We start from the raw sequence: 9,232 nt of genomic DNA, 5'->3' as shown, positions 1-9,232 counted from the left end.
AATGACTTAAAAAGTGAAGTCACCTGCCCAATAGTACATAGTTTCTTCGCGTCATCATTAAAACTTTCATGTGTTTGACTCTGAAGCTCACAGTCTTAACCTTTATGCTGAGACCTTGACATATGAATCTGTGTTTAAACGGGGAGAAAGGCTACATTGCTAAGAGCTCATATTTTAAATTTTTTCAGATATCAAAGTAATATGTAGAATCCTCTCTTTAAATTAAAAAAAATGAATATTGCTTTTTCTATCTGCTATCAACTAGAGATTGCCTTTACATTCTGAAAAGAAATATCACTACCACCTTGAGATTTATGTTGCATCATTGGGCATAGCATTAGGGGAGAAATGAATAATTTTAAATCGTTTTGATGAGAAGCAGCTTAACAGGCAGATGTAATGATGCTAGAAGTGAGGAAATGGATCGTATGCTCTGGTTCACCTTTGACTTGCGTTATGAATTTGGAGAATTACTCAGGTTTTTAATAGTGCTGGTATCTTTTCCTTGAAAATTATACACACACACACACACACACACACACACATAACACTGCTATTAAATGTGTGGCATATATATGTATATAAAACATTGCTATTAAATGTGTGCTTTCCAAATATTTTCTTTCATTCTGTAGGCTGTCTTTTTACTTTCATGATAAAGTACTTTGAGGCACAATAGTTTTAAATTTTGATGAAGTCCTATTGATCTATTTTTTTTTCTTTTGTTGCTCCTGCTTTTGGTTTAAAGTCTGAAAAGCCAGTGCCCAACACAAGGTCCTGAAGATGCTTCTCTATGTTTTCTTCAAGGAGTTTTATAGTCCCAGTTTTTATATTTGTCTGATCCATTTTAAGTTTATTTTTGTATATAGCATTAGGTGGGAGTCCACCTTTGTTCTTTTGCATATCAATATCCAGTGTTCCTAGCACCATTCATTGAAGAGACTGTTCTTTCCCAATTGATTTGATTTGGCACCTGTGTCAAAAATCAATTGGCCATAAATGTGGGGGAGTTATTTCTGAACTCTCAATGTTATTCTATTGGTTTATATGTCTGTCCTTGTGCTCCTTAAGGTGACACTTTCTTGGCAAAAGAATGTTAAGAAATAGATGAGAAAAGACATGACAATCTGGGCAGTTTCTTTCTACTAACTGTAGGATCACAACATTTTAATTTTGAAATAACATTTCTGTTATTCAATTTTTCAGTGAAAAATTATAACAGTAATTATACCTAAAATAAGCATAAAATCCTACCTAATTTGCCTAGCCCCAGCTGTTTGAAACTGTTATGGACACTAGAAAAGCCATGTTCTTTTTCCTGATCCAATCTTGTGAGGGCATACCTATTGTTTGAGTGGGATTTTTTTGGTTGAGTTGTTTCCATGGAGCTGTGAACCACCCAATAGTGAGTAGAAACTTTTTTTAAAAAATTTATTTATTAATTAAAAAATTAAGAAACCAAATAAAGCATCAACATATATAATCAGTAATTCACAATATCATCACTTAGTTGCATATTCATCATTTCTTAGAACATTTGCATTAATTCAGAAAAAGAAATAAAAGACAATAGAAAAAGAAATAAAATGAACACAGGAAAGAAAAAAAAAAAGATTATACCTACCATACCCCTTACCCCTCGCTTTCATTAGCATTTCAAACTAAATTTATTTTAGCATTTTTCCCCCATTATTTATTTTTATTCCATATGTTCTACTCCTTTGTTGACAAGGTAGATAAAAGGAGCATCAGACACAAGGTTTTCACAATCACACAGTCACATTGTGACAGTTGTATCATTATTCAATCATTCTCAAGAAACATGGCTACTGGAACACAGCTCTACATTTTCATTTGATCAGGTGGTTTCCATGGAGGTATGTCTCTACCTGTGCTGGTTTGAAATGATGTACGTACCCTAGAAAAGCCATGCTTTAATCCCATTTTGTGAGGCAGTCGTTTCTTCTAATCCCTGTTCAGTACCATATGTTTGAAACTGTAATTACATCATCTCCCTGGAGATGTGATTTAATCAAGAGTGGTTGTTAAGCTGGATTAAGTAGAGGTGTGTCTCCACCCATTTGGGTGGGTCTTGATTAGTTTCTGGAGTCCTATAAAAGAGGAAACATTTTGGAGAATGAGAGAGATTCAGAGAGAGCCAGAGAAGAACGACATAGCCACGAGAAGCAGAGAGCCCACAAGCCAGTGACCTTTGGAGATGAAGAAGGAAAACACCTCCCGGGGAGCTTCATGAAACAGGAAGCCAGGAGGGAAAGCTAACAGATGATGCCATGCTTGCCATGTGCCCTTCCAGCCAAGAGAGAAACTGCGACTGTGTTCGCCACGTGCCTTCTCACTTGAGAGAGAAACCCTGAACTTCATTGGCCTTCTTGAACCAAGGTATCTTTCCCTGGATGCCTTTGATTGGATATTTCTATAGACTTGTTTTAATTGGGACATTTTCTCAGCCTTAGAATTGTAAACTAGCAACTTATTAAATTCCCCTTTTTAAAAGTCGTTCCGTTTCTTGCATATTACATCCCAGCAGCTAGCAAACTAGAACACCACCCATTCAAGATAGGTCTTTATCTGCTTGCTGGAGTACTTTAAGAGGGAACTATGTTGGAAAAAGCTCAGAGCCAATACAAAAACATTTGGAGATGCAGAAAGAAAATGTCCTCAGGGAAGCAGTTTGAAATTAGAAGCCAAAGAATCAGCAAATGCCAGCCACATGCTTTCCCAGATCTGCCTTTCACGAGTCATGTTATCTTTCTCTGGATGCCTTAGTTTGGATATTTTTATGGCCCTAGAACTCTAAACATGCAACTTTTTAATTTCCTTTATAAAAGCCAATCAATTTCTGGTATATTGCATTTCTGGCAACATTAACAAACTAAAACAGATTTTGGTACCAAGAGTGGGGCACTGAAATTTGCAAATACCAAACATGTTGGAACTGCTTTTTACATTAATAAGGGGAAGATTCTGGAAGAATTGTGATATGCTTGATAGAAAAGGGCTGAATTGTTTTGTAAAAACTGTTGGTAGAATTGTGGACTCTAAAGATACTTCCATTGAGGGTTTAGACAGAAATAATGAATGTATCATTGCAAACCGGAAGGAAGGCAACCCTTTTTTTTTTCCAAGCACATATGATATTTTATTATTCATTTAAAACAGCATTTAAAAAATAATTGTAAGTCATGTAATGAAAATCTTTTTTAAACATTTCATACATAATGTACAGTCAGTGGCTTATAATATCATCACATAGTTGTGTAGTCATCACCATGATCATTTTTTTTGAACATTTACATCACACCAAAAAAGAAATATAAAAGAAAAAAGAAAAACTCATACATATCATACCCCTTAACCCTCCCGCTCATTAACAAATAGTATTTCCATCTACCCAATTTATTTTAACCTTTGTCCCCCTATTATTTATTTTTTAATCCATATTTTTTATTCATATGGCCATACCCTAGATAAAATGAGTATCAGAAACAAGATTATTACAATCACACAGTCACATTGTGAAAGCTATATCATTATACAATCATCTTCAAGAAACAAGGCTACTGGAACACAGCTCTACAGTTTCAGGTACTTACCTCTAGCCACTCCAGTACACCATAAACTAAAAAGGGATATCTATATAATGTGTAAGAATAACCTCCAAGATAACCTTTCAACTCTGTTTGAAATCTCTCAGCCACTGACACTTTGTTTTTTTCTCATTTCTCTCTCTTCTCCCTTTTGGTCAAGAAGGTTCATTAAATTCCTTGCTGCTAGGTCCTGGCTTATCCCAGGATTTCTGTCCCATGTTGCCAGGGAGATATACACCCCTGGGAGTCATATCCCATATAAGGGGGGAGGGCAGTGAGTTCACTTGCCATGTTGGCTTAGAGAGAGAGACCACATCTGAGCAACAAAAGAGTTCTCTGGGGTGACTCTTAGGCCTAATCTTAAGTAGGCTTAGCCTATTCTTTGCAGGAATAAGTTTCATAGGGGTGAACCACAAGAGGGAGGGCTTGGCCTATTGATTTGTTTGTCCCCACTGCTTGTGAGAATATCAGGAATTTCCCAGATGGGGAAGTTGAATATTTTTCCCTTTCTCCCCATCCCCCCAAAGGGAGTTTGCAAATACTTCTTTCTTGACTGTCCAAATCACTCTGCAACCCTTGTTTTAAAGTGGCAGAGAATTTGGCAAAATTAAGGACTGGTAATTGATGGAAGGTAGAATTTGAGAATGAGGAACTTAGATATTTAGCAGAAGAGATTTCCAAACTAAATGTAGTAAATGAAGTCTGGCTTCTCATTGCTGCTTATAATAAAATGGACAGGAAAAAGAGAAGCTGAGAACTGAACTCTTGGGTACAAAGAAACCAGAAATTGATGGTCTAGAAAACTTTAGGCTTCCAGAAAGGGAGACACCAGAGAATAGTGCTCCATGTGAGGATCTAACCAAACATGGAACCAGTCAGCCATTTCAGAAAAAGCCAGAATTGGAAATTGAGTTATCCAGAAAGGATTCATGGAAAATCTTATCTGATGGGTGTGATCTGTGTGTATTACATGGAAAACTGACAAGTTTCTTGTGATACCTGTATAAGGAGAACAACTGTCAATCTGGACTAAAAGGGAGAGAAAAGGGACAAATTGAAGGAAAAATAACTTCAAAGGCAGAACCATGGAAGCTAAGGTCTGAAGCCAAGAAATCTCAGGCCAGGAGAGCATACCCATCCATGCACTTGGAGAGGGTGAGTTTGCCCCAAAGGCAGTGGGTGGGCTGTCTACCTCAATGTTCAGAAAGAGTTTTGTGCTCCAGACCTCAGAGATGGTGGAGCACATTCCTTGGGGATTTGGAGGAGCCTCACTGCCATCCCACTGTTCTGAGGCAGTTGAGCATGTACCCCGGAGATGTAAGGGAGCCAGGGTGCTGCCCTGATGCTTGGAGAGGGTGGAGCTGAGAGGAGAGATGGTCTCTCCAGAGTTCTCCAAGATTATAATCTTCACCCCAGTATTTGGAGAGAGCAGGGCTGCTGTGTACACTCTTACAAAGGATGGGACTGCCCCTTTCTAAAGCCCCGAGAATAAATGACATTCAGACTTTGAAATCTAATGGAGTTTGCCCTAAAGATTTCTAGAACTATTGGGCCCAGTGACCCCTGTATTCCTTCCAATTTCTCCTTATAGAAATGGGAACATTTGTCCTATAACTTTCTTCTCTGACTATTGGCAGCAGATGACTTGTTCTCCTCAGAGCCAGAGGAGAATTTTGCCTTAGGCCAGTCCATGCCTATAACTGACTTTGATGAGATTTTTGTAGTGTTTCTGACCTTGTGTATTTTTATTGTTACTGAATGGCTCAAGGCACTTCTGTAATATTGTGATGGAATAAATGTATTTTGTATATGGAAAGAACATGTCTTTTTGGGGTCAAGAGGATGGAATGTGCTAGTTTGAAACTGTTATGTACCCCAGAAAAGCCATGTTCTTTTTCTTAATCCAGTTTTGTGGGGGCAGACCAATTGTTTGAGTGGGATCTTTTTGGTCAAGTTCTTTTCCATGGGGATGTGACCCACCCAATTGTGGGTAGGAACTTTTGATTAGGTGGTTTCCATGGAGATGTGCTCATTCAAAGCGGGTCTTAATCTGCTTACTGGAGTCCTTTAAGAGGGAATCATTTTGGAAAAAGCTCAGAGCTGACACAGATAGAGACATTTGGGAGATGCAGAAAGAATGGGCACCTGGCGAAGTTGTTTGAAACCAGAAGCCAAAGGACTAGCAGATGCCAGACATGTGCTTTCCCAAATTGCCTTTTTTGAGTCAAAGTATCCTTATCTGGATGCCTTAGTTGGACATTTTTATGGCCTTAGAGCTAAAAACTCATAACTTAAGAAATTCCCCTTATAAAAGCCTGGTATATTGCATTTCCACATTATTAACAAACTAAACACCAGCTGTACCCCACTTTTCCTAGATATGTACAATTTACAAAGATTTCATATTTTGAAGCATCTTTTATGGAACAGTTACCTGTGCATGTTTGTTATGATAAGAATTTTATATAAGCTCTTAATGGAGAAAATTGTTTAGCAAGGTCTCAAGCTTCTATTACTAAAGCATATTAGATTGCTGTTATTTAATTTTTTTTGTATGCTGTATGACAGGGTCATATTTCATTCTTTTTCCATGGGAGTGTCTCATTATTGCAGCACCATTTGTTGAATTTTTCGTTGGTTTGTTTGTTGGTGTCTTGCATGGCAGGTGAGAATTCTATCACTGAACTACCCTCACACCCCCTGCTGTTTTTAATTTTTAACTCAAGGGCCAACTTAATCCATATTAAATGCATAGTTACAGCACTGAACATAGGTTTATTGCCAAGAGTTGTTGTTGTTGGACTGATGTGAAAAGGAACTTAAAAACCTCTTTGATTGGTAAATACTGTGTTTTATCTAAAGCAAAACAGCAGCTTATTTAATGTCTTGAAATTTATTCTCTTTCTAGTTGAATTTCTTGGAAAACTTTGTTTTGTGCTTATTAGCAAAACTCCAGTAGAACTGTATTATGTTCTTAGTGGAAGGCATCCACCTATTTTACAAAAAGAAACCCTTACTTGGCTATAAAATTCTAATGTCTGAAATTCCTATTACCTGATCCAAAGCAATAGAATGTTGAAAGGTAGCAGGGCAAAATAGTGAATTACAAAGAATCTCTTAAGTACATATTGCCATAGTTAGAATTCAGCATGCTTGATTTTTTTTTATGAGTTCCTACTAGATAATAAAGGCAACTTCTGATCCTTCAAAATGAAATTTTGAATCTCATTACAAATTCCTAAAGGTCAATGTCAAAAAGTTAATCTTAGAATTAAAATTTCTGAAAGTAAGAATTAAAAATAATAACTTATCTTAAAGATTAATGAATACTATGACAGCTAAATAAATAATAATTGATTATAAGGATAAGTTCTTATCTACTGGTGCTAAATTACATTAAACTATTCTGCTGAAACTGTGGTGCAATGGTTGTATTTCTGAAATAAGCTTTTACTTGAAAGAGAATAGGATAATGTAATGACACTTAAAACTATTATATTTTATCAAATCTAAGATGCTATTATTTCTAAGCTTCATTATTAATTTATATACTTCTAAGTGAAAAAAGCATTACCCAGTAATCCAGGACATAAGATAGGTTAAAAGACTAGTCCCAACTTTAAGTTGTTAAAATGGGAAAAATGTCATAAAGTTAATGGAGTATAGCATTTTTATTCTATCTCCTAATCTATACTTTGAAATTTGTCCCATAAAAATATTTTGAATTTTTGACTAAGGCTTAATGGAAATGCATAATGGAATAAGAAATCTCTTTAAATTTTTTAAACCTAAATTTTGATTTGCTTGATGATTTTAAAGGGAGAGAAAGATAAGTGTATGGTAGTAAATGTCTACCAATCATTCTGAGTGAGAAGTACAAGCTAAATATGTAGGAATAAAGTTAGGACAAACCGAGAAGCATTCATTTGACAAGTTAATTCAGAGAAAGGAGAGGAAAAAAAGGCATTCTAGATGGTGGGAGAAAAAAATTGTATTTTGATTGGTTTATCAGTTGCCAGCAGGCGTAACAAAAAGATGTTAAGGACATATTAGTGCTTCATTTTATCTAGCACTACATCCAAATTAAAACCAGAGGGAGAATCTTGAACCAGTCTGAGGATAAAGAAAGTGAAATAAGCACCTAATTTGAATAGTACAAACCAATGAGTCACTGAATTCCTACTTAGGAGTTTTAACTGTTTTTATCTGAAACACTTTTAAAGAAAATTGAATGATCAGCTGACTTACTGCTGTTTAGTAAATATGTTCATATTTCCTAAGTAGTTTTGATAAATGATTTTTTTGCATGTAAATGTGTATAGAAGCAAAGCCTGTTTTTATCTACAGCATAATAGCAGTCTTATTAAATGTTATTTCCCTCAGTTATCTGTTGACAACTGCATGAAGAAACATTTCAAAAATACCACTTTTATCTCTTTTTGTCATGACGTATTCAGTGGTCTCTCACTGTTTAAATGATAAAATCCATACTCTTGGTCTAGCCTTCAACATCCATCACAATCTTGCCTCAGTTTACCAATTAAGCCTTTCCTATAACTCATGCTTGGTTTGCTAATAACTGCCAGAATGCTTTATAGTAAAAATGGAATGGCTTTTAAAAAAGAAATGTGTGGACTTCCAGAGAAGATGGCAGCTTAGTAAGACACGCGGATATTAGTTTCTCCTCCAGGACAGCTACTAGGGGAGTAGAAACGATACAGAACAGCTCCCAAAGCCACGACAGAGATAAAAAAGACAGCGTACCCCATCCTGGAATGGTTGGCAGGCTGAGAGAACCCGCTCTGGTGAGATCGCCGAGGGGCGCGGGCTTCACCGGGCAGGGCGGCAAGTGGCCGGAGTCACTCCCTTCCCCCTCCCCGGGCTGGCTGGGAGAATTGGACAGGAGGTCCCCTCAAACTGCGGTGGCTGGCGCCCACACCACTCATGGCCCCCCGGACCAACTGAGAGAATTGGATCGGAAATCCCCAGGCCGCGGAGAACGGTGATGTTGGGGGGGGCCCCTTCCAAACCCGTGACTCCCTGGGAATGTGCACTCTCCTGGACGGGCCGCTGCAGCTAGCGCCCTCCCGCCACGCTTGGCACCCCGGACCGACTAGGAAATTCGGACGGGCGCTTTCCCAGGCTGCGGTGGCCAGCGACCCGCCCCGCGTTTGGACCCCCGGGCCGGCTGGCACTCTTCCAAGCCGCTTCGGCTAGCGAACCTCCCGGATGGCGAGAGTTTTCCAAAGTTAAAGGACCCACAGCACCTTTTACTGGTGGGAACTGCAGACAAACGTGTGCCACGAGCGCCACTACTGGGCAGGATAAGAAAAACAGAACCCAGAGATTTCACAGAAAAATCTTACAACCTTGTTGGGTCCGACACCCAGGGAAATCTGACTAAATGCCCAGACGCCAGCAGCAGAAGATAACTGTCCATGCTCAGAAGATTGAGAATATGGCCCAGTCAAAGGAACAAACCAATAGTTCAAATGAGATACAGGAGCTGGGACAACTAATGCTGAATATACGAACAGAAATGGAAAACCTCCTCAAAAATGAAATAGATAAATTGAGGGAGGACATGAAGAGGACATGGGCTGAACATAAAGAAGAAATAGAAA

Source organism: Tamandua tetradactyla, chromosome 21 (assembly GCF_023851605.1).
Source record: "Tamandua tetradactyla isolate mTamTet1 chromosome 21, mTamTet1.pri, whole genome shotgun sequence".
Classification (NCBI taxonomy): domain Eukaryota; kingdom Metazoa; phylum Chordata; class Mammalia; order Pilosa; family Myrmecophagidae; genus Tamandua; species Tamandua tetradactyla.
The sequence above is the reverse complement of the archived record's forward strand: the minus strand, read 5'-3'. Positions refer to the sequence as shown.